Consider the following 26,624-nt stretch of genomic DNA (forward strand, 5'->3'; position numbering starts at 1 on the left):
CTTGGTAAACTTTTGAACATAGGCTGTTTGAATGAAATTCTAACTGTAGGTGTCCTGCAATACCTTAGCGTCAGAGATTATTTTTACAGAAAGTGAGCAAATGGGAATCCATTTTGTTCTACTGAGAATACTTACTGAAAAAAGTAGTCAAAGTCTCTACACTTCTATAGACTAAAATGTCAAACTTTGATATGTGTCTCTTTATAGGTAAAAATGAGGACACTATAGGAACCCATCTGGGAGCTACAGGAGGTTGCTCATTTGTTGTCTAAGGGAAGCTGAGTTTTGCAGTGCTGAAAAGATTTTCATTATGCATACTTTTAACATATATGCTTACATACATATATTTATAGCATCTAACTGCAATATTGATTAGGACAATAAAATAAATAGAAGAGCAAAATGACAACCAATTTTAATATTAATTCTTTTTTCTTTTGCATGATGCCCTACATATACTGCTTCTGATCTACTTTTATATGAGATTAGGGGAGTTTTTTTTTTTGGTTGGGGTTGCGCACATTTTGTGCGCGTTGTGAGACCTAATGACTACTGTAGCCAAGTATAAAGGTTATAATGACTTCTCCCACCTATGTTTCTATTCTTACCTGACAATGAGTTGAGAGCCTGTGGTTCTGGAAAACTGTTCACTGACATTGTTCCTGCATAACATTTCAAGAGAGGCTAGTTAGAAATAAAATACAGGGTAGAAGGAAGAGATTCCTAGATGGTCTAAGAATCCTGTTTTGGGTTTATCTTGATTGAAGAGTTCTTGAGACTTTGCATGCCTTATATGAATCTCCACAGCTCACTTTTGTGAAAGTTAGGTGATGCACCTCTAGAATATAGAAACAGAAGGATTTTTGATATTGTTACTTAAGAATCAGTGTTTCATATTTATTAATGACAAGTTGAAATTTCTGTTTCACTGATGATGACTGTACTTAATCTTATAATGTTCCTGAAAAGATAATTTTGGCAACAGCAAGAAACTTTTGGTAGAATACTGACTACCGAGGAATTGTTTTCATTTTTTTTTTTTAAACCGAGGCTAAAATGAGGATCTTTGCTAAGTGCTTGTCAGCATATTTTTGATTAACTTAAAAAATAGACTAGCTATTGTTTAGCTCAAAATTTAGTATTTGAGCTTAAAAACAAAACAAAACCTACAATTGATGTGAAAGAATTTAGGCAAATGGCACAATTCTTCCTAGCCTCTGTGGCAGGTAAGTTGTTCTGCATGTATAGGTATTTATTTGGATACTACTGTATCAGAAATAAATAATTTGATTAGTTATTCATTTTAAAAGTTTATTCCTGGAGAGCAGCTTTGAACATTATCTGGGAAGACAATGTTATGAAACCTCTATAGCAGTCATCAAGGAAGGGACATGACACACAGCTTGCAACTACAGGGCTACATGCCTCTTTGTTATATACCGGATGTCATGACACTCTGAGAGCTTTCATTAGAATTGGTTATTAAACTCCTTTTGTCAGATATTTTTGGAGAACAATCAATTGTAATTGTAGAAAGGATATTTTTCAGATGACAAGAAATTGTTTTAAGCCTTCAGTTGTATGTAAAGCTGTTAAAAGGTTTTTTTGTTTTGCTTTTTGTGTGTTTGGTTTTTTTTCTCTGACACAGAGAAAACAGCATATTAGACTCTGGGACTGTAGCTAATGTTTATGCTCCTTATGGAAAAATATACAGCTATAGTCAAGACAAAATGCAACTTTGATTTATGTACATCCAAGAACTCCTGTGAGAAATAACTACATCTGTAGATAACGTCATGTGATTTTTTTTTCCCTCCCCCCCCCCCCCCCCCCCCCGCCATGTTCTAACATAGACTATAGCAACTGGGTAGTTTTTAATCTCTGCTGTGTGGATATAGGATACATCACGACTAAAGGAGAATCTGGAACATGTTTTGTGTGTGCGTTGTGTTCATATTTGATTGGAACAGGGTAGAGATGGGCGACTGTTCAAAGTGTATTTGTCACTACTTCTGTAGTTAGAAATAGAATTGAGAAAACATATCTGAAAGGTATTCCATTTAAACAGTTATGGTTCAGATTTGCTCTTAATCCTGCCTGTAATCGTCCTATTAACTTTTTAAGTAAAAGGTACAGCTTATATTTCGCTATCTTTTAGGTTTGTGGTTCATGGCTGTGTGACCCATAATCAGTAGAAGTGAATTTGAACTTGTGGACTCCTCTTTGCACCTTGGAGCTTCCCTCTGATCTTTAGTTGCACTTGTTGAGGAAGCTTCTTTGTGATGTGAAGCAGCACCCAAAGTGTGGGCAAGTCATGCCATCACTACTAAATAAAGGCCTGCAAAAGGGGATTTTAAGCTGCTGTGGAACTCAAAATTTCTTCAGTGATTCAAACACGTATGGCTCATTTGTGATTCAGTGATTCGCACTTTGTGATGTGATGATTAGGATTTGAAGGGATTAACACGGCATACCATGCTTGTCCTACTAGGAATGATGCCTGTGGTATCCAAAGCATCAAAAGTGGCCAGGAGCTGTGTACTTTAGGAGAGATACAGTTTCTGTATATAGAAAATATGTATGATAAATCTGTGGCACGTACTTGCTTTTTCAGTTAAAATGACTATTTCTCTACTGTTCAACAATTTTGCCCCAGGTTTAGTGTATTATGAATAGCTGCCTCCTCTATGGATGGTGTGAATGAAAGCACTGTGATATCTGTTTTCTTACACTCTTTTCTCCTAGTGTCTTTGATGTGGGACAGTAATAATCTAACACAGAGGGTAGGTGAATATATGGAAAAAATCATATTGCATTCAATCCTGCAGTTCTTATTCAGGGAAAATATTTATGATACAAATGTATCAAGTAGGGTTGCATAAGAATTTTTCATTTTTGTTATCATATTGTTTTCCTGTTTAGCAGGAACTCTGCTAAAAACTTCAACTGATATTTTAAAGAACTAGGATTAGATTTCCAGGTGACTGTGAAGAGTCTTTTTTTTTCCTTCTAATTTATCTTAAAAAAGAAAAAAAAACCCTTTCATTTGTATTTCATTATTATAGTGCTATACATTGTTTACCACTTGTGGAAGATATAGGCTACTAACGTGTGTATTATAGGCATATTTTAAAATTAGCTTAATATGTGTGCAATTATTAGTGGAAATAAATTCAAATGTAATTTCTGTGAAGTTCTAATATTGAGTTAGAAAATTTGGATGCAGTATTAGCTTAAAACTGCTTTTGGACATTGACACGCTAATAACTTAATTTACAAATTTGCAAACTGTTCCACGCTACCAGTGTGTTTTAACCAAAGTATAATAGATCTAGTGTATATTTTGATCAATAGAGAAGATAGGTACATTGGGACATTGAAACAATTGTAATATGTCACATTTTCAGTAATAGACTTACAGTGTAGGCTGTAAGAAAATTATTCATTTGCATTACAGTATCACTGAGAGATCCCAATTAAAACTGAGATTTGCTAGTGAGATTAATTGGGCAATATAGTTTATGATCTCAGTTGAAATAAAGGATGAAAGCAAACCATGGGTAAAAGATAACATGAGAAGGTAGAAGAGGAAAGAACTGGTCTAGCCTTCTATGGTTGCAGGTAACCATGGTAGCTATAGCAGGTAACTATTAAATGTGTGGTACAGAGTGGACCCAAGAAGATACTCTCTCATGTATTGTTTCTTATAGGTGCTATTTTGTAGTCTGAAGAGCTCTGTGGGCTAAACATAATCCTTGCAGACTTTTAGTCATTTAAGGCCATAACTAAAACACGAGAACCTCAGATCTCCTGTACATGAGGAGGCCAAAAAGATAAATGTATAGCAGTTCTACACATCCCCTTTATTGGAAAATTCTGCTCTGCAAGCTGTTCTCTGCTAGGTAACAGGGAGCAATTTGAAGGATGCTAAGTGAAAGCAGAAGTAAACATGACTTTAGTGATTACAGATTCACAGGTCTAATTCTCGCTTAGGTGACACAGGAACCTGAGCTGCTATTGTACTCAGTAAACTGTAGTTGGCAAGAGGGTATGGTCCTATTCTGATAGGTATGCTCTACTGACAGATAATTCATTGGTTCTGTAGCAAACTGATAATAGGAAATTATTTTGTATAGCCTAAAGTTCTTTATAGAACAAACTGTCTCATTTTAGCTGGAAAATGAATTATACTTTATACACGGAAAAGAATTATACCTTATGGCCAGTCAACATACTGCAAATTCCCATCACTGTCATGGGTTATTCGTGTACGAAGCTTTAAAAACAAAGGTTTAGAAAGATTTTGAAATATCTATTTTTTCATGTTAAGATATGAAAAATGTTCCATGGCAAAAATTCCAAAAAGAAGCATGGAAATTTGTGATTATCTCTATAAGCCTACAACTGATATTTTTCTGTCAAGTTGAATGTAGTAGTAAATATACTTCCCCCACTCATTAGAACTTCAAACTATCAGATAATTAGTTCATACTTATTTATACTGTATTATTGAATCACCCTTGTGTTTGTATATGCACACAGACACAAGTTTGACCCTGATTTTTATTGTATTTTCAAATTTCAGAAGAAACATTTATTAGAAGAAAATGTATTTTCCTAACAACTTCCAAAGACTTTATTTTTCTTCTTATATAAATAATCAGCGAAAAATCTCAGCTCTTTTCTCTCTCATTAAAGAGAGTGCTTTCCAAAATAAATCCTACTGCTTTTTTTACTTATAAGGATTCTGGAGACAACTGGATAGTTAGATGTGTTTTATATTGGAATTTCTGGACTTGTGCTGCGGAAGTGTATCTTTTCCAACATTAGAATAGGACATTAATTGTTGTAGTATGTGTTTTAAAATAAGCAACAGTGGAGCACAGGACAGCAAATGCTTGTTGTGATTATTTTGCAGAACCTTTGCAGAGCCTTTCAAATAAAATGGTAGAGTTTTTCTTGTAACAAGAAAACAGTAAAAGGCATTCTTCACTGGTAGAATATAAGAGTTCTTTTAAAAACAAATAAACTTAAGTTTAGCACACAGAAAAGAGCTTTTGGGATCATCATTGAACACTACCAAAATGTCAGCCTTCATGCTTAGTACAGTCAAAAAAGCAGATTATTAGCAATAATAGGGAAAGGAATAGCAAGCAAATTAGAGAACATTACAGTGGCACTTCATGATTTCATAGCTTATATCTGTGTTGGATTTTTGATGTGTTCATATCACCTTCATCTCGAAAAGGATAATGTAGAGAGAAGGTACTGAGAAAAGAAGAAGAGGTGAACAAAATTGTAAGTGGATCTAAATAGGTAAGAACTAATAAAACTGGAAAGGAGTTGACAGGAGTTGGATGTACTAGAAATCTGTAAGACAGTAAGAGTGGTATGGAATACAATGAATAGGGAGCAACTGTTCGATATTTCTCATGAAATGGGAATTAGGAAACGCCAAATGAAAGTAACCTGTTAAGAACAAGCAAAAAGACATTTAAACAACAGTCTTGGAGTTAAGCTGACAGCTCATTTTGCCATGACTTCGGCTGTGGCGAAGTCAAAAAGTCATTAGATTTATAAAAATCTGTCAAGGACAATTAAGCACGAAGATCCCCAATCTGGGCCTAGAAGTCCCTGAGTTGAAGGTTATTAGAAACTGTATTCCTCTGTGTCTTATCCATCCCTCTTATACTCTTTCTTAGACATCCATTATGGGCCATTGTTGGGGATAGTCTCCTAGGGTTTGGTTTGACCCAGTCTAGACATTCTTATAATTGTACTTAAGAAATTATTAGCTATGTAATCATTTTTTAAAGCTTTTGAAACTATACAGATCTTTTAATATGTAAAAGTTCATTTGAAATGATTTCACAATTCCTTGCTTATGTTACCAGATAGTATCATCTTTGCCTTTCAGAAAAAGCCTAAGGTTTTATTTGAGATTAAAGTGTAAGACATTTTCCATAGCCAGCCCTTTCACTAGGGACACAGGGCCAAATGTGACTGAAGAGTTGCACTGAAGTGTATGCTTCACCAGGAAGTTACTTTTCTAAATTTTAAGAGGGGAGGAGGGAGTAAGGACATAAAGAAAAAAAAAAAAACACCTTTCATTGCATTCATCCAGTACCCAAACATCCTATAGTTTGACTTATGAGCAGCATTGCTTCTTGCTCCAATTCAAAAGATGGTTCACAGATCCATTTCTTCTCTTTTATTAGATGTATAAGAAGCTATCCTGCCAGATCACATATCTTGACCATTTCTGAGAGCATAAAAAAAAGAAGGCATTTAAGCTGAATTTCAGCCATATTTAAATGGCAGTTACCCTTCCCTCTCTGTAAGTTAAAAAGATGAATTGCTTCTGTGGGCTGTATTCCAAAACTGTCAGTGATCTTAAGGTTAAGAACAGAGTGATCATAGCCATAAATAACATAAGGTCATCAAAGAATTGTGAAATCTTCTGGGCTTATCTATCAGTCTGTTCCAGACTTTAATTCTGGTTCCCTCAACCAGGGATTATATCTCCAAATCAAGAGGGAGAAAGTGCCAAAAGGCCATCTCTATCTGGGGCCACGCTCACAATGAAACTAAGCTAACTGTCAGCAAACTTACAGCAGGCAGTCTTGTTCACAAGCAGATTTTGTTAACTCACTTCATAAAAGCCATTCAAACACCAAAAACATTCAATCCCTAAACAAGTGTTGTCTTTTTTGGAAATTTGATTAATATGAAAACTGACACGTAGATCAGTTTCAGGATGTTTTAAAAGACAATATATTTGGATTTAATAAATGTTAGATTTTATTAGGGAAAATAAAAATGATGAGGTATACCATCTGCTCAGGACTACTCTGACCTTTACAGACAAAACTTCCTTTAAGCAGGTACCAGTTATCCTGGAAAGCACTTAAAATCTAAGGCAACAGATATGAAGTACTGGCAATGACTCGGATTACTCTTGAGTTTGCATCAAGAAAATAATATTCTGTTCAGAGGAAGGAAGACTGTCAAAAAGGCTATTAAATTTAAAAACACAAAAAAAAATGCTTTCCCTTTCTGTAACTTTACAAATAAGCACATTTTCATGTTTCTTCCTTGTCATGTAAATTTAGAATTTTTCTACTTCCCAATGAGGAGTGAGAGCCAGAATCTATTGTGCCAGCAAACACATCAGCGCTGAGTGGTCTAATTAGCCGAAACTATTGTGAATATTCATATTATTTCTGCTGAAAAATTTTTGAACACTCATTGGTAAAAGCACGCTGTGATTTATTACTATCCACAATGCATGGATTTATATATTGAATAGTTTTGTCAGATGTTGGCAACAAATCAGGCTTCAGGACTAGAAAAAAATGTATATGCACGTCGATAATATAGCATTCTATTTTCCTTCATACAATTGAATTTTAACACAATAAAAACTAGAAGCACGCTTTCTTCTGTAGGTAGGTGTGCAGTTAGCAAACTGTATCAGCAGGGTGACTCTCCGCACAGTTTAATTGTGAATAAGCTTTTTTTAAAATGGAATTAGTGTAACAGAATATGAAAGTGAAGTTGCACAATAATTCTGGGTAGAACTATTCATTATTATTGTTTATTCTTAACTTCAGTGTTAAGACTTAACAAATTTAGCTGAGCAGAGCTCTAAGTTTTAACAGCAGGTTCTTGTGATGTCTTGGGGATTCTTGTGTCAGACTATCCAAATGACAAATTATCAGCTCATTCCCCTGAAAATATAGTAAATACTGCTTTTGTTTTTTTAAGTAGATGTAAGCAAAAAAAGTGGTAATGATTCCACAGAACCAAATACAGCTAAGTAAAGTCCAGCTGCATGTGTTCTTTAGAAAATGAAACCAATAGTAACTAACTGTCTCATTTTTCTTCATTTTCTGAGATGTCTGGAGTAATTTTCTCCTTTATTCTGCCAACTGGCTAAAGGCTTTTCATTTGGCAGGTAAACACTCGCTATTTTTCTCCAAGGGGGTCAGGATGTTTTGTATTTTATCATTTGTGGAATTGATCTTCTATAGTCCAACTTGATAAAATCTCCTGTGGCACTAGAGGGAAAAACAAAACAAAAAACAAAACCACCAACGGTCTCAAAAAGGCAAAAAAATGTCACTGACTAATTAGAGTTTAAGACTATGCAAATTTAACTCCCTCCTCCATACTTCTTGGAATAAATACAATACAGAGCAATCAATGAGAATAATAGTTGCTTGGAAGGATAAGTTAATTATTTAAGTATTGAATTTGGCAATTTTAGTTGTTATGAAGAGGGAAAATACCTAATGAATTTAAGAGTTGTAAGCTTGTAAATAATAAAGCTGCGTGAACTTGATGTGGGTATGAAAGCTTAAAAAAAGTTTGTTTGCTCTAAAAGGGTGATTTTTCCTTCTCTCCTCTACTGAAGAGAACTAGCAGAGCTCTGTGGTGATTATAGCATCTCCTGTTACCCCTTCCAAGGGATTTTTTTGACCAGTGGATTATATGGGTGTCCTTCTACTGTTTTGTCTTTGAAATAACTTTCCATTTCCCTCCATGGAAGTACAAGTAATCTGAACAGATTATAGCGCAGACAGCTTCTAAGAGTTTAATGGGTTGAGAGATGAAAATAAGCAAGAGTAAAACAGATGCATGTTTACCCTTTACTAGCACAAACCAGATTTTCATATACATATGTGCATACAAGGAGAAGGCGTGTTGTTTGCAATGGAGAGCTATTACCTTTTAATGTAATCAATAAAAGAAAATGTGCTCAAAACTTACAGCCTAGAACTTGCTTTGTCAGTGAGTATTCATTGTAAAGGATAGTTTGGAATCAAGAGGAGAATGGAATGATTATTTACATCAACATACCTAGATGTTTAATTCACACTGGATGTCAATAGCACTTGCTCGGGGATTCTTATCAGCTCTTCTATACTGATTATTAAAAAAAAGTCCTCTCTAAAAAGTATAGTATATATTACTAAGGATGTTGGCACCAGACATAGCAGAATATTATTTTTAATGTACACTTTTCTGTAGAAGTTTTAGAGTAAAAGTGGCCTAGACTTTGCTTTCCCATAGTAGACAAGATTCAATGTCCAGGTCTGAACTCGAGGACTGGGGATATTAGAGAGGTAGTTTAAAATAGCATATTACAGACAAAGGTTTGACCTTGAGGTTTGACTGACAAATAATCATGAAAACCGCTCAGGGTATTATATCAGTGAGAAGAGAAGATAGTTTGGAGAGGGGGAAAAAGCCAAAGGAACACCTAGGGAACTTTTGATATGGCTTGAATTGAAGGCAGATTGAAGGTGCCATGGTTGTTGGTTGGAAGTGATAGCAAGTGGTTCATTATTCCACTGAATTTTTGACTTATGAGTAAAATTATAAAAAATAGTATGAAATAGGTGTTCCGTTGGAGATGCCATGCTGTAAGGCCAGGGCCTCATGTTTGTGAGTAAAATTACAGTTTTTTTTGACGATGTCCTCTGAAAGACCTTCCTTTACGAAGTTCTGGTCTCCTCTGTAGCATAAAGGTTTAATCTAGAAATTAATAGTGCAGAATTTACCTCTCAAGGAGGGCCTGCATTAGTATACATCTGCTACAAGGTGGTATAAATGCATTTACTTTTCAACAGATGGAAAGAGAAGGCATACTGAAAATGAGAGGAGCCATAGCATGTGCCATAGTGGAGCCCAGTTCCCCTATGATCAATCCTTTGCTGCTGTTAGTCATAACTGCAGCATCAGAATGTATCACAGGGAGACTTCTTCTAATTTTTAATATGGTTGGGTGGCTCTAAATTAGAGCACTAAAATCATTTATTTCTTGAAAGTAATTACCTCCAGGAATCGGGGGCATTGATAGGGATGTCAGTGAGTCCAGTGTCTTAAACTGTTGATTTTGATTACTTCTGGCAGCAGCCAAGTTGATTGAAATGCTACATATATTAATTACTCTGCACAATCAGCACATCTGATATTGTTCAAGAATATACTACTTCTGTTGCAAGTGTGACGTGCCAACACACGGGCATCTGAGACTCTTTCAGATTCTGGGGTTAGTTGCGCTGAACTTGGGAGACCATGATTTGTCAAGTATGAGAATTTATTAGAGATAGGGGGTTATAACAAAGCTAAAAGTATAGTGTAGCTAGAAATAGAACAGAACTGAAAATATATACACATATCAGAGCTCTACAGTTCAATCACGAGTGCCCGCTCCTGCCCTTTACTGGCCACCCTTCCGGTCTAATTTTTCCCAGTTTCAGCTCACCGTGCCGTTGACATCAGGGGCATCCCCGCTAATGGGTGAGTCCTCGGGTCAACAGGCCAGCTGACCGTGGGTCCAAGTCCGCACGCAAACCTATGTGGCTTACTCTCTTTTATAGCCAGTCAGAACCATGCCAGCCCGCAGCTATACCAAAGCTCTAGGCAATAGCAGCGTGCGCATCCGCAGGTAACCTCGTGCTCAGGCCGCAGCGCTGCTCCATTGGTAACAGTACGCCCATTAATGGGTCGTTCTGCGGAGAATGGCTACACAGCATGAGATGCTTATGGTGTGGGTCTGCGGTGTCACTTGGGCTTTGTCTGGACTTGTCAGTCATAGCCTTGTTAGAGGGTGTGCCCACAGGCTACAGCAACCCCACAGTGTGGTGGCGCCGACACCCGGCGTTCTTTAACTCCTGGGGGGCGCCCCCAAGCGAACGCTTTTTCTGTGGGCTGCAGCATCAGGAGTCCCACGCTTGCCTGTCAGCAAGGAACTTGCTATCACCATGCAGAGTAGTGATTCTCTTGCTTATTAAAGAAAAAACCTCAAGTGGAGGGTTTGGAATCAGCTTTTCTGGAGTTGTGGGAATACTAGGACTGCTCATAGCTGGGCTTAAATAAGGCATCATAAAGGCTAGTTTGGATTATGAGAATCAGACTTGCGCATCAGATTGCTTGCCACAGTCTTCCATCGTTGGCAGTGTTCTTTTTATTGCTATAGAGGATATGGAGTAAGTTTTTTTTTTTTTTTAAATTGTGATTTCAGTTGCTATCTAACTGTTTTGCCCTCGAGGATCAAAAAACAGCAGGCAGAGCAGGAACAGAATATATCACTTAGCCTTTTTAAAGAAATTGTTTTATTATTATTTTCATTTATATTTTCATTAGTGTCTTTATTTTGCTAGATTATTATGCAAGCCTTTTGTGCTGAAGTAAATATGTTTTTCCATATAATTCCATACAATTCTAGTGTGGCATCTGATTGATATCTGACATCAGAATAATGTCATTTACTATAGCTAAGTGATCTAAGAACATGAGTGAAGTATGGTGCAGAAAATATTTTCATTTGGAACCTATGTGGTCTGACTTCTGAGAGATGCTGAGTGACAGCAGCAACATGTGAATTATGAGTCTGCTAGTTGATATTCAGTCTTTTATGAAAGTCAGGATAAAAATTATAATAATTTTTGAGAGGTAGAATTCAGAAAACACTCACTGTGATCTTTTAAACAAAGACATTTCTGTTTTCTTTGAGAAACGTTTTATGTGGGCATACCTGTCTCTAAATAATGATCATATGTGCAGCCTCTGAACAGGTGATAGCAGAAACGCATATTGAAACTCGAATCTTCACAAAACCACAAAGCAGACCTAATGGGGGATTATTAAATCTAATATTCTTCTAATGAAACTGGGTAGATTTGCTGCATTCAGTCATACAGGTTTAGTTCATTTTTATGCTGTTCCTCAAGTCTACCTGAGAAATGAAGTAAGAAGCATGTGTAGTACAGCAAAGTCGACTGTTTCTCTGATATTTATAATTAAGTTACTTGATGTTTTGCTTTCAATGTAATGATCTCAGTAGAGCTTTTCTCTTTTTAAAGGTTATATCATGAAAAAGGTGTGACTTGAATTCCCTAAAAGAGTATATTTTTACATGTATATGGTGGTTAACTTCAAAGCAATGGCAATGCATCCCGTCATTTTGTGCTTCTGTGAAGCGGTGTTGGTCGTATCTATTTAAATACTGAATAATACATTGCAATGCAATCACAGAATCACAGAATGGTTTAGGTTGGAAGGGACCTCTGGAGATCATCTAGTCCAACCTCCCTGCTCAAGCAGGGTCACCTAGAGCATATTGCCCAGGATCACGTCCAGACGGGTTTTGAATATCTCCAGGGAAGGAGACTGCACTACCTCTCTGGGCAACCTGTTCCAATGCTCTGTCACCCTCACCGTGAAGAAGTTTTTTCTCAGGTTTAGGTGGAACCTCCTGTGGTTAATAATGTGATAATACATGTGATAATACAGCAAAGCGTGGAAGACCTTTCAGGTGTACTGGGCTGCAGTATGCAATATGTTTTGCTTCTTGTAGCTGACATTTATTGCATATGTAAATTGTTTCAGAGATGGCTGTAAGGGTTTTTTAATCATTCCATAATAATGGAAAACATATAGTTTATTCCATTCATTTTTGTTTCATTTATTTTACTAGTCATCATGTCTTTGTGTGTGTACTTGGGGGAAATAAGCCACCCTCCTCCCCGCCCCCAGTAATACAGATATTCTTGTTAAAGATTTCACCACTGCATGAGTTCTACTGGAACTGCAACATTGTCTGGGAACTTTTAGGGCTAAAGGAAAGCTGCAACAGGAGAATATGTATTGAGGGAAATAAGCAGATGTAAGAATGAGAATTTGTGGTGGATGTATAGGAAAATCTAGGGAAAACGTGGACTACAGAAGAGAAGGCAGATCTTGGAGGTTGACTCAGGCAAAATAGAATAGCTGTGAACCCAATGCATTTGGTCAATACGCTTTGTCTCCTCTGTGCTGCTCAAGAGTAAGATAAATTATGGTATAATGATGAATCTGAATGTACGTTTAAAAAGTAGAAAGATGTAAGGTTACATGATTTCATAAAAAATGAATACATGTTTCATACATTATTCACAGAAAATTGTGTTAGTTGAGCAGGATGCATCGAGTGTTTTGGGTGATATGAGTATCAGTTCTGCATTCTCACTGCTATTTATACACTGTACAACAAATGCTGTCTGGTCAGATAATGAAAAACTGGGGATTCCGGGAGAATATATTGAAGGGAATATTCATTCTGATCATGAATCTGTACTTAAACTGTAAGGGGTTTGCCTCATATAGCCAACAGATGTGTAAACATGTGATTTGGAAAAAAGCTAGCAGTTATAACTGAATAAGCCTTTTGCACTCTTAGATCGCTCACAGTGCCTTACCTACCTCACAGCCTGTAGTGTAGGCTGTTTGAAAGGACACCAGTAGCAGTGGTGTACTTGTGGAACTTGCATTGTTTTTTTGAAGATAGGGCTTGGAGGACACAGCAGGAATCTCACAGAGAAGGTCTTTAGATATTTTTGCCTGAACCTGTGGGTCTTAGGCTGGTGGTTGTTTCTAAGACTTCCCCTGGCTCTGAACAAAAACTTTTTCATATGAGTAGGGTAAGGTGGAAGAGCTTCATTTTCTCACCTACGTGACTTTTGTTGAGCAGAGATAATTTGGCAAGATTCAGGTGATCCTGAAATCACCGTTATCTTTTGTTGTCTCAGTCACTGTGTTTTGTGTCCAGTTGAAAAGTAGTAGCAGAGCTTTAATAACACCTTTTTTCTTTAATAGTTCTCTCAATGGAATAGCCTTACTGCCTGCTTGCTGATTTAAGATCGCTTTGAGAAAAAAGGAAAACAGCTGATAGTGTAGACTGTGGGGAAGGGGGCAAAGACAAGATTGCTAACAAGATAAAATTCAGTACTTTGGAATGCATTTGGCCCAAAATGGCCTTTGGCACCTGTTTATTTACATGCAGCCAGCACTGAGAGGGTCCCTGGAGGCTTCCAGGCACTTCCTGAGATTGTGTTAGTAGTAGACTGACATATGAATGCACTACTATTTCAGCCCTGTAGTAATTAAGATTATGCTGTGTGTTTGTGGAAAAAAAATCCACCAAAATGGCAAGAAGGAAAGGGAAAACAATCACAGCTGTGAAAGAACCTTCTAGTAGTTTTAAATTTAATATTACTGTGTTCAGATGGCTCCCTGTAGTGGTTTAATATTGGAGCTTTAGTCTTAGCTGTGAATTTTCTTGGTCTTGTGGGTTAGTTTCAAAATCATATAATTAATTTGATATATTTTTATTACAAAAATACACAACAGCCTTTTATAGCCATGTTTAAATAACATAAGTCAATTGTACTTAGAATTTAAATTCCCAAATACACACTTAATTGACATTTAATTAGGCAGATATTTTGTGTAGAACAGTGGTGAGGAAAACACTTACGGACTAATTTTAACCATTCTTTCAGGTATGTGGCTTTACTATCTTTTGCCACTGCTTCTTAACAAATGTAGTTGAAAACTGGTAATAGTTTTTTCTATGGAGTTTGGAAGACTTGCATATCTCTATGTATAGTATATGTAAAATACTAAAAGAGAATAAGAACACCCTCCCCTCTCTTTTCCTCTACAGAACTGGAGAGGCAGGAGAGGAAATGTGGTTGTGCTAGTCCTTGAACATACTCTTTAAACAATTGTTGTATGGCTTGAGGGCTTAAAGTGCCTCTAGGTGATTGGTTCAAATTCAAATGAGAGTGGCAGTGACCTCAATTCACTACCATTCATTTGTTGATGTACATGAAAAGAACTAGTATCTTGATCTAGATCTTAGCAGACAAATGTTCACAGGGAAAACTATCTGATCTTTCTCAGCATTGACTGGTTAGGATCAGTGCAACTAGAGGAGTGAAATAACTTCCAGCTTACAAATGTGGTTCTTCTGAGTTGTGATTTGCAATAAAGAGCCAAGTTTAACTGGATAAGTGCTAACCACTGATTTATTTTTAACAGGTTTTGAAAAACTTCCATGCGGAGAAAAAAACTTCTTTCCACTGCAACCTTGTGCATGCTTTTCAGGAAAAAATAGCAGTTTCTTTTAATTAGTGATGACAGGCTAGCCTGTGAGTTATGGTTTTAATCTTAAAAATTAAAGCGAAGTTCAACAGTAGTAGTATTTTGATTTGAATTTGAACAATACTGTAGTTTAGGAATCCACTGGTGTTGATTTGTGTAATTCTAGAGAGAACACTTGGCTATGCATTTGGGGTGTTCCAAAATATAAGGTATTTTGATATTTGATTTTAAGTTCACTCACATCTCATATTTGTTTGCTTTTTAATGGTTATCCTTTGCAAGGCAATCCAGTTTCAGACTCCAGGATGGGTTTCCAGTTTCTGCAGCTACTTCAGCTCATTTATAAATACATTGAGTGTGTGTGTGTATATAAAATCTCTCTTGCTCTCTCTGTCTCTCAAAACTTTTATATGCAAATGTAAACAAATACATATATATAAAATGCCACTAGAAGACACCCTCCCCAATCTTTGAATTATAAGGGGAAATTTGCTTTAAAAGAAGACCTGGTGTTGGCTGTTAAGTTTAATTTTCCATACTTGCTCTTATATAAGAACAATGCAAATACATTTATTGTACATTTCCTGAATGGTATATTTCAGGTATATGACCAGTTTCTTCAAATTTTTCAAGGCAGGATAGGGATTTAGTGCCATCTTGTGGGAAAACTTCCTAACCACAGTTTTCTTTTTATTGCGGAATGTACTGGATTCGTTTAAGCCATAAACAAGAAGACACTAGGTAAAGCTGACTGGAATAAATACAGATTTAACAAAGTTTATTGTGCGGTTAAAGTCTTTCAGCTTGTGAAAGCATAGTGTTGCCTATGTGGACTTGTTGAGTCTAAAATGTTGTCTCTTTAATGTTGCCTTTTTCCTGCTGATCTGTACTACGTCATTAACTCAGGATGAAATGTCTTTCCAGATGGTCTTGTTGCTTTGTGATGCCTCATTTTTCTTGGTTGGATCTGAGTGAAGACTGTTTTGATGAGAGCTACTGAAATGGCTGTAAATTGATTTTTATTTCCTAACTGTGGCAGAACATACAGTTCTAAAGCTCCTTTTCAGATCGTTTCAAAGGGAAATGATTATGTATTATGGTTAATCAACTCGCAGCACTATTCCTAGTTTCAGTAGAGAAAAATAAAATTTGGAGGCTGAAGACTGCTCTCATATGTACTTTGTCTGATAAAATATAGTGGGGAGGGGTTGAAATTGGAGCCTGATTTATCACTTTTTTTTTTTTCTGGCTTACCAGAAGCTGTGCTTGAAATTGTCACGTGAATAACATATATTCACATGATTTTTCTAATGGTTGCATTAAAAAGATACAGTTAAGTTTCATAGTCACAAGGTAGTGAAAGTAAGAAGGTCAGGCAGGACGTTAAGGTTCCCTGCTCCTATGACTTTCAGTGGTGTATTTGTCTTTTATGTCAATAAAGATTTCCCATACAGAAACTTTAAACATGCATTTCATATATAAATTAAAAATGTATTTTTGCAATGCAGTGTTGAGTCTGTCTAGTCTTTAAACTTTCCCATGCCTTACTGTATCTTTCTAATTCTATCTCACAATGTAGCATAAAATAATCACAGGAATCTTTTTTTTAAGGAATTGACATCAGGCTTTTATCAGGCTTTTACATTTCTGTATTGTTTTTTAAATATTATATGTAAGATGTTAACCTAGTGTGTGGCATATTAAGGTGACCTGGAAAACAAACACATCACAAAAACACTGCATGTTACGGAAATTATTCCATGAATATTTCTAATGTATTTTAGGTATCATTCACAGTGTTTTATCTATTATAACTACAATGGCAACAATCTCTATGTTTCAGTCTGTGTTTAGATATGATCTTATTGTTGGAAAAAGTATTTTAAACACTTAATATTTTTCTCTATGCAGCGTTTTTTTTTCTTCAGTGGCTGCAGTAGAACTTCTGTTGTTCCACAGATTGTAGATTGTGCCTTTTTTTTTTTTTTAATGGAAGAAATGAAATGCTTATCTCTTTGGAGAGAGACTACAAGATAGATGAAGGGAGTCTAGTTCATATGGTTTTATCTAGGGAAAAGCTTCTGCTTTTATATATTTTTTTTCCAAAGGTCATAGTGAGCATTCTGCCTTAAGCCCCTAAGCTTCCTAGCAAAAGATCAAGCAAATAAAAAGGACTGAAGGTCAAGTACCACAGGTTCTTCAGTGTTTGAAAAGTGCCCTTGTTTACTCTCAATCGTCTCTTTTTCTAAGTGATTCTCGACTCTGTCTGAACAAGTATCCCTCTAATGTGGCTAAACCCCAATTTTTTGAGAAATAAGTAGTAGACCATTTTAGCATCCAGGATTTTTGCTATGTTCTTGTTTTGAGTGAATCAGCAAGCTGGGCAATATGTTCTACTGGCCAAAAAGTGAATTGAAGTTACTTATTTGCCAAATGTTTTTGGCTGGAAAGGGTTTTTTAAAGCTGGGAATCAGAAGACAGTGAAATCTTGACTTTTTCTTTTCCATTAACTGATATTTGTACAACTGTTAATTTTGAAGCCTTATTCTTGAATGTAATCTCATGGGTTATACTGGGAGTAAGGTAAGTATAATTTCCCAGACTTTCAAATTGGTTCATTTCAGTTGTTCACAATCACAGAAATGGGAACAGAATTTAGCTCTCTATGATGCATCCTACATTTAGTTACATGTTGACAGGCTTGAAGACTGAAGAATGGTCAGAAATCTCTCTGATCACCAGTTCAGTTTGTACCTCTGTTTCTTTGCTCTTTGCTTTTATAAGACTGACATGAGAAGAATCTTTCCATATCCCCTTCCTACCCAGTATAATTTCCAGGGCCTGGAGAAGTTTCCCTTCGTTGCTAACCATTTCTGAGTAAAGAGTAGTAAACTGATATAGTGCAATTGTTAGTAGCATTTCATAGTAGTTAGCATCATATATTGGTATAACAAATTACTATAATTTCAGTCTACAATATTTAGCACAGGAAGCGCTCACGGAAACTTTGTGATAAGCATTGTGAATATTGAGTTTTATGGCTTTTCATATATGTTAGTCAGAAGTGTTGTTTTTGCAGTAGCACTGCCTTCCAGAAGTGAAGGCTGGTGATCTTTCTGCTCTCACTTTACTGGGTAGTACAGGTGGAACGGTCGAAAGCAGTGCAACATTCCCATGCCCTGAGCTATTGCAGAGGTATTTAGAATCCCAGAATGTCCATGACATCAAACTATGTAGAACTTGAGCCCTAGCATCGTGGACAAGTGAAGAGCTAGAGGAGTGCAAGGCAAAGGGAGGACATGAACCATGCGTTTAAGGCTCTCAGGAATTTAAATTTTTGATAGCAACCATGAAAAATGTTAGATCATTTTATGTGAGACGTTCTTTTGCTTATAGAAAAGGTAGCCAGAAACATTTGAAATACTAATATTCCTTGAAAATTCTGTGAATGTTTGATCACTTGGTGTCAGTTATTTACTTGTTGGTATTTCAGAGGGCTTAAACTCTGTTTAAATGCCGAATTTTATATGAATTTTACTTAATTCAACAGTATTCCAGATGGCCGTTCTTGTAGGCCTTCTCGCTTTTGTGAATAGAGGTTGCCAGATTTGGCCCATGAGTGACTTTTTTTTTCTTTTCCTTTTTTTTTTTTTTTTTTTAAATCAAGAGGCTAATTCCCTTTTCTAGGCTAAGGGGATTGACACAGAAGGTTATACAAAACTTTTACCTTTGAAATACTGACTCCTTTGTGCAAGGTACATACACAACTGAATTCCCACTGGTAAGTGTAGATTGAGGTGAAAAGTACTATTATAGAGATAAGACTGTGCTCTGCATTTGGTTAAACCTGATTGAAATATTTGATGAATATCAGCAATCCTCCATTGAATAAATTAGTCAACAAATAGTATTCAGATAGCCTTCTTCAGGAAAAAAATAAAAATGGAAGCATTAGATTGTAGAGGCAAGGTGAATTTTAAAGACCTGAAGTGAGATCACTCACAGAAAGGACTGGCTATGCTGAAGAAATGTAGTGGAAGAAAGAAGGAAAAGATTGCAGAGAGAAATTTCTGCCTTATATGTTTAGTTTTTCTACCCCAGAATTCTCCAAATTAACTAATATTGTTTGTGCTTTAGAGAGGGATTGCAGTACAGTAAATATGTATTATGAAGAAATGTTTTTTGGCAGAATGACAAACTGTGCCTGTGATAGGAGGCCTACTTAGGGCAAGCAACAGAGCAAAGGAGATAAATAGAAAAAGACATTTATCAGCCCATAGCAAAATCAGTGAAAGGAGAAGGAAATATGTTTATGGATTGTATCTTAAGATATCATGGATTCTTAAGATTGTATCTTAAGGTTGTATCTTAAGAATCCATGTGCAGCTACAAAACCACTGTGAAACTTATAATATTAAAATGGTTTAGCCTACAGTTACCCTCAGTTATAAATGGATATTTTTTTTTGTATGATGATCTCAAGTTTTAGGTGTTACTTTGCATTTCTACTCTTACTTGATTTTTTACCAAAATATTTGTGGGAGATGACCCAGATAAGTTGAACGAATAATCGTGAAGCCTGATAGTTCAGGGCAGATTAAATATTTGTACTGAGAAATGCAGAGGTATAATATACATGACAAGATTCCTTGTTTAGCTTGTAAAGCACTGTATTAAGGGCAAGCTTTACAGAATTTGGCAAGGCACACAATTTGAAAGCATCCTGTAAGAAAAGCTAGAAAACAAGATTCTCCCTTTTCAAATACAGAGTTCTGTCAGCAAGCTGTGTTGTGCAGTAGTTGTCCCACATCTGTCACACTCTAGAATTTTTAATGACACTTTAAATGTATTTTGTGTGGCCTGAATCTTCTGTGATTTCTCACCAATTATATTTTCTTCTCCTCTCATCTCTCTTCTTTTCAGTGGTTCATTCGAGTAAAATCCTTGTCAACAGAGCCTGAGAGTGTTGTTATTTGGATGCCTGATTTTTAAATTACATTAGGCAGATGAGCAAATGCATAGTGGAATCCATTTTTTAATTTATACTAATGAAGAAAAGACTTCGGATTCCCCTTTTTGTTTTTCTCTTACCAGAGGAACTAATGATATGCATATTTCTATCTTTAATGGTGTTTAGCTGTAAATATTTGTAAGTTTAATACTCATACTTGTGTCAGTAATGTAACTAAAATTAAAGAAGTTGGTTTGGAAGCTGTTCATAAGAAAGCTTCAAGTAATTTGTCCTCTTTCAGTAATGGAGCTTCATATGGTGAAGAATGAGACTGAGGCAATGGCAAGTTACAGAGTAAATAATATAGCTTGATTTAAAAAATGAGAGGGTAGTCAATAGTATGATTTGCTGTTATATCTGCTAAGATGAAGTGAATCAGACCCTATCCTTTGGGGGTATAAGATAGTCAGTTACAAGTGTAGTACAAGTGTACTGTATACAGCTCTATAATAATTTTTTTTTCACCTTCTTCTGTACCACCATGTGTTTGATGCTGCCAGAAGCTGGAACTGATCCAGACCTGCAGATTCTATATTCCTTTGTCCTAAGACACAGGGCAGTGTGGTTAGTGCATTTTATTCCATTGCATTGCATGCACCAAAGAAATAATGTGATCATGCAGGACTCTTTTTTGATGGTATGAGATATCATAAAAAGTTAGCTGTAGAGACAGCTTAAAAATCATCCATAATTCAAAGTAGAAACTCAGTAACATACTGTATGGTAGCCTATGCCTTTTCAAAGGCTGTAACAGATCATAAAAATCTGACAAAAGCTCATGTTGTTTATGTGTGCAATAATTAAAAAAAATGCAAAGAGTTGGATGAAATCTTCAGTTTGGTTTGAAATCCAGCTGTTCTGGAAGTCTTTTCCATGAATCCATCACAATGTGCTCCTGTGAGGTCCCACATTGCCTCCTGCCTGGTGTGAGGCAGTTCAGCTACATCCTGCTTTGCAGTGTGTGGATGTACCTGGACCTGCTCTGTTTCTAGGACTCCTGCCTGTTCCTTCTGATGAGTTTGCAGGTTTTACTGTTAGCTGGTTTTCAGTTTGTCAGATTCTTTGACCATCACACCATATGGTAGTTCTGGCGTTTAGTCTAGGGAGAGTGTCATCCATCACAGCAGTCGACATTTTTGTGTTGTTGTAAAGGCAGGTTAGACAATTCCAGAAGAAAAAGCTAATGCAGTTGTTCCATTTATTAGGAGTGGTAAAGAAAAAGGAGTCAGGAGCTAAAAATGAAACAGTTTGAGAGATAGGAGCTGAAAGTCAATAAGAAGACAGCAGGGGATGTCGGAAGGGATTGATGAGGCCTTAGGTGGGGCAGAGAAGGGGAGGGGTCCCGAAGTCTGATAAGGTACTGTTTGGATGAAGCACCAGAACAACAAAATCGTCTTGAATGGCTACAGAAATAGCTGTTTTACCTCTACCATATGATCTTTCCATTACCTTCTTTACCCATAGCACCGAGCTGAATCATTTAGAGGAAAAACTATCAAAGACTATATTCCGAACCCCTCACCAGCATTGGTCCCCAAAGTTGAGTGATTCCTGCCTAAGCAATAAGCTTGTTACAGATTATCACTACATTAGAGTCTAGCAGCAAATCATATATGGTGAATTTTATTCTAAGTTCATCACTTGGTGGTAACGTAAGACTTTCTCAACGTGAGGCTTTCTCGATCAAGACAGGCCCAGCTATGATTTCATTCTTTCTTGAGCTTACACAAGGTTTGTCTTTTCCTTCTGACTTAGCAATAGACATTTCTTTTACAAGACAGTAGACTGGATTCTTCAGCATGTTTTATCCTGTTAGTGACTGGGTGATGAGGCAAAGCAGGAGAAGCTATGTACTTCTGTAGATGAACTAGCAATCGTAAATCAGTTGATCCCCTTATCGTTTCCTTTTCCTCCACTGTTCACCACATACATATCTAAGCTTTGGGGTATTCTGAAAGTGCTTGAGTGGTCTGGCCCAAAACAGATTGTAGCAGGATATTTCTCTGCAGGCAATTCCTTTGGGCCTGTAGCTACTTGGCATAGATTTTAGAAACTTCCAGGTATAAACCACAAGTTGGAATCAGAGAATGACCAGTAATTCCTCTTTCCTTTGCTGTGCTTTGTAGTTTTGTTTCAAGTCACGGGGGCAAATTTTGAAACCCTGCACTGTGCTTAATTCAGAGAAAAATTAATGGGAACTCCCTGTACAGTTTCATGGACTGCCTCTTGGAGTCAGCCTACAGGGAAAGAAAGTAAAGGCCTTGCCTGTCCTGGGAGAACTATTTATGTATAACCAAGAAATAAGCATGGAAATCATTTTGTGAGTTCTAGTCAGCAAGTCTCTCTTTAATAGAAATTATGAAAAACATGATAAATCTTAAGAGTTTCTTTTCTTTAATCCCCCAACGTTCTATATGTATGTATTGACAGCAGAGTGACAGATATTCACAGCACTCCCACGTTCCTCGCCCAGTGCAATTAATTATACAGTTTCTTTTCCACCCTCACAACATTTGTTCTTTCCTTTTCTTAGCTAGCTGCATACCGAAAAATCTATGCCAGCACAAGTCTAAATCTGGTCCATCATATTCAAAGAGAATTGTAAGTCTTGAAGCTATACAAAAATGGATTATCCTATGTCAAAGTAGCAGAAGTCTGCTGCAGTTGAGACTATTATGTTTTAACAGTCCTATTTTCACAAAACTGTTCCTACAGAAAAAAAGAGTAGTCTCTCTTTTTTATATCATTCTCTAAGTGACTGCATCTCGTTATGCTGTTATAGGTAATATCTGAGGGTTACGCTGATTGCTACAGGATAGAAAGGAAAGTTGTGGCTGGCTTTACATATCAGATTTGGTGCTTGAGTTCTGTGATTTCTGATCTAAACACTAATTATAAATATTATAGAAGTGTTTTATGTTAGCAGTAAGAATGTTAAGATTGCTTTTACTTTTATCTTAAAACTTTTTAAGTGTTTTAAAAATGTTTTTTTCTTTGCCTAGCTAAAGTCTTCTAAACATTGGCATTTGACGTAAAGAGACTGCTTGACATCTGAAAAAGATGTTTGTTTATAAATACTGTTTTTAGCATCAAGTAATAAGTACTATCTAATTTAACATTAAGAGCATCTATCCTCAACCATTCAGATTAGAGAAGAAAATTCTAGACTACTGGTTGAGTATTTCTGTTACTTAGCAGTGAAACAATTTTGAAATGCAGAATACTTAATTTACTATGCTTATGCAAAGTATGAGAACTTTCCTCAAGTTTTGTATACATGTTAGTTCAGGCAACCTTTCTTTTGAAAAATGCACAGAAGTCTTGAGCTTTATCCGTCAAATAAATGCCATTAGACTGAGGCTAGATGAAAGCTGATGTGGAGACCAAAATTGAGACTGAAATTGATTAAAAAAAAAAAAAAATTTGCTTGCGATGACCCATGGTGGAGAGAAAAAAAAATTTTTTTATTAACCTAAATAGCAGAAAAGATTTTGTTTCATGTTGAATGAAATTTTTTGGATTAAAAGGAAGCATTTTGTTTAGAAAAATTCTAATCAATTACAAAAAAGATATTTTAATTAAAAATGGCATGAAAGCGTTTAAAAATACTTAATTTGAAAAAGTGAACGAAAAGTTGTCAGCATCTTAAACAATTTCAAGAAAAAAGTTGTTTGCCAAGTTTGCAAATTTATGAATAGTTTTTAACACAAATTGTTTCTTTCCGTAATTATTTATCTGAAAATTTTCGGTAAGCTCTGACCAGGACTTCCTTCCATAATTAAAAAGGTCAGTATTATGAATCCCGGTCCTAAATGATAAAAATACAGTGCTATTTCTCTAAAATATGAGGTTGAATGAAAAATTTTATATATATGATATTTTTTATTTGCTTTTGGCTTTTGAATTTTCATCATATTTACAGCATTGTCATGGTTATATTTGAAGCCTTCAGGACTAAAAATGTATTTTTGTAATGGAAGCTGCTAGTCCCCTGCATAATTATTTTCTGCTGGAAGCTGTGAAAAACAAAACAAAACAAACCTAAGAATCAACAACCAAAAAAAAAAATCTGAGCAGAAAAATCCTGCTCCATGGGTTCACCATAGAAACTTTTAAAAAAAACTTAGCAGTGAGTTCTTAAAATGCTTTTGAAAAAAATCCCTTATCATTCAGGCTACCGAAACAGACAGAAAGACTGAAGTTTTTTTTCCTGCTACGTAGCACCAATAAATTTCTGTTCATGAAATTTCAGTTTATTCAAAAGTCAGTTTGAGTCTGTGCTAGTTATGTTCATTTCTTAGACTCCAAGACAGCTTTTAGAAATGCTTATAGATGAGGTCTAAGGTTAATATTTTTGTTGCTTGACTGACTCACTAACTCTTGTTTTTTTTTCCCTTTCTGATGTGGTAAGGATTTCTTCAAACTATAAACTAAATCATGTTTTTAAGGTAGATATATCAAAAGTATCTAATAATTATTGATTTGGAATAATTACGTATACCTTGCATATTGTGTTCTTATGATCTTAGGGTATCAAAGTTTACATGAGTGCTTGGTGGGAAAGGGTCATTTCTACTGATGAAAGAAAGTACGTGTTATGAGGGAAAAGATATTCAAAATATTTGAAGGTACGCAGGCAGGATGGATTGATTCCATCTGGTATGATTTGCCGTTTCTTTGCCAAACTTCAGGGATAAACCATGGATATATTATTACTATGACTGTTATTTGATGTGAACTCTGCTCCCACTTCAATGTTTCTTCCTTGCAAAATTTTGCAAAATATATAAGGTGCTCTGGATGCTGAAGTTATTTAATGGCACAAATAAGGGTAGCTTTGGATTTTTGAGTGTTTATTCAAGTATAATTCCTGAAGCTCTGGCTGACAGATATATTAGAAGGGTTCCATATAAAAGAAAGTTCAAATACTAGAACTCTGAGTTATAATGGAGAATCATACCAATATGATGCATTTAAGGGCTAACAGTCCCTGGCTTCATAGAAGAGTACTAGCCACACACGCACGCACGCATGCACGCAGTTCTTACTGTTCTTAGAAAGATAAATACTGCTTTCAGATTTTCACATCAATAAAAACTTAGTTCTCAGACAGGTTCTCGATAAGATCTTGTCCATCTATACTGGAATACGTATGCTATATAGAAAAAGTTGGTATTCCTTTTGAGTATCCTAAAATATTCAAATAAGCCCAGTTGCTAATATAACCTCGATGCGCACAAATTGGTTCCTATCTACCAATAGCCTAGCCCAAAACTCGGGGAGTCAGTAGTGATCGTTCTGTGGACTCCTCCTCAGGTATTTTTAAAATAGTCTGCATAAGGATAAGTTTAAAATAGCTTAGAACATCATCACTAAAATGCGCTCAAAGGTGCAAATGGAGGTATTCCAATGTATGCTATGAGCTTTCTGTGATATTTTTTACTTGGGAATTTACTTTCCGAATGAATTACTACTTTTACCTGCCTCCTTGGTTTTTTCATCTCAATATTCGTGTAGTGAACAATGTAATGGGGAAGTGGTTTCTCACTTTTTTTTTCTTTTTAGTTTTCTTACACCAAAACTTCAACGATACCTCTATTCTAAAGCTAGGTAAAATAATGAAGGAAAACAATATTTTTTTGTCATAGAAAGGAATCTTGCAATCTCTTTCACAAGGACTGATTATTTTTCTAATAGAAACTGTTTTTAATGCAGAAATTTTAAGCATCTGTTCTCACCAAACTTCCATTGTTTAAAAAAGTACCCAAGAATTACATCAGAAAGGCTCTATGCTCTACAGCAAAATGTCATTTAGTTTAGAGTTACTGCATAACCACTGTGTTGACTGGTTGTTGTTATCTACAAAATTTCTGAAGTATAACTTAATATAGTGAAAAATTATTTAAAGATAAAAAGCTACCATGGTTTTGGTTCTGTTTACTTTGCAGTGTGTGTCTCTCTCTGTCATTCCCTTTTTGTGTCTTGTTGATTTGCTTATTCATGATAATCATTCAGTATTATTTCTATATTCTTTGAAAATTTGATTTGTATTTATGCATTTAGTTCCTGCGCTAAAACTGTCCATTTTAGTGGTCATAAATACTCAGTATATTAGTAGATTTAAAGTAGAAAATTGCCACATATAGAGTACTTTTGAAGTTAAATTTATTGGGAGGATTCAAGTTTATATAGGTAACTAAAAAGATTATGAGATTTTAAGAAAATATAGGAATTACTGATAAATAAAAATAGGACTATGAGAATATGAAATAAGCTAGATATCTTGTCTTTTAAGATGCACAGTTTTATCTCTTAGTATTCTCATTTCTTAATAATTGTTATTGAAAAGGAGTAGCTTACTTTTGTTTGCCATTAACTGAGTATGCACCTAAGAAGATGCTAATATTGACAGTTAAGCTCCATCCATTTATTAAAACAGTGCCATTTAATGACTCAGCAGATTCAAAGAATCTAATTACAGCATTCCACTACTGGCAATATATATATATTTTCATTTTGTAAAAATTGATAAAAGATATAATTTTAAAAGTTTATTTTTTTTAGGATTTTACATTTTTCATTCAATTGAAATTTAGTTTATTGTTACAAACTGACAACTTCAGATATAATTGTGCTGACCATGAAGGGTAATGTCAAATGAATTAAGGAAATCTAATAG

The 26,624-nt window shown here is 35.6% G+C and overlaps 1 protein-coding gene across 17 annotated transcripts in view; it reads left to right on the top strand.

Annotated features, from left to right (window-relative positions):
- The window catches only part of ERC2 (ELKS/RAB6-interacting/CAST family member 2), a 551,724-nt gene that overhangs the window by 56,646 nt on the left and 468,454 nt on the right, over positions 1-26,624 (top strand). The window lies entirely within an intron of this gene.

Source organism: Struthio camelus, chromosome 14, assembly GCF_040807025.1.
Source record: "Struthio camelus isolate bStrCam1 chromosome 14, bStrCam1.hap1, whole genome shotgun sequence".
Classification (NCBI taxonomy): Eukaryota; Metazoa; Chordata; class Aves; order Struthioniformes; family Struthionidae; genus Struthio; species Struthio camelus.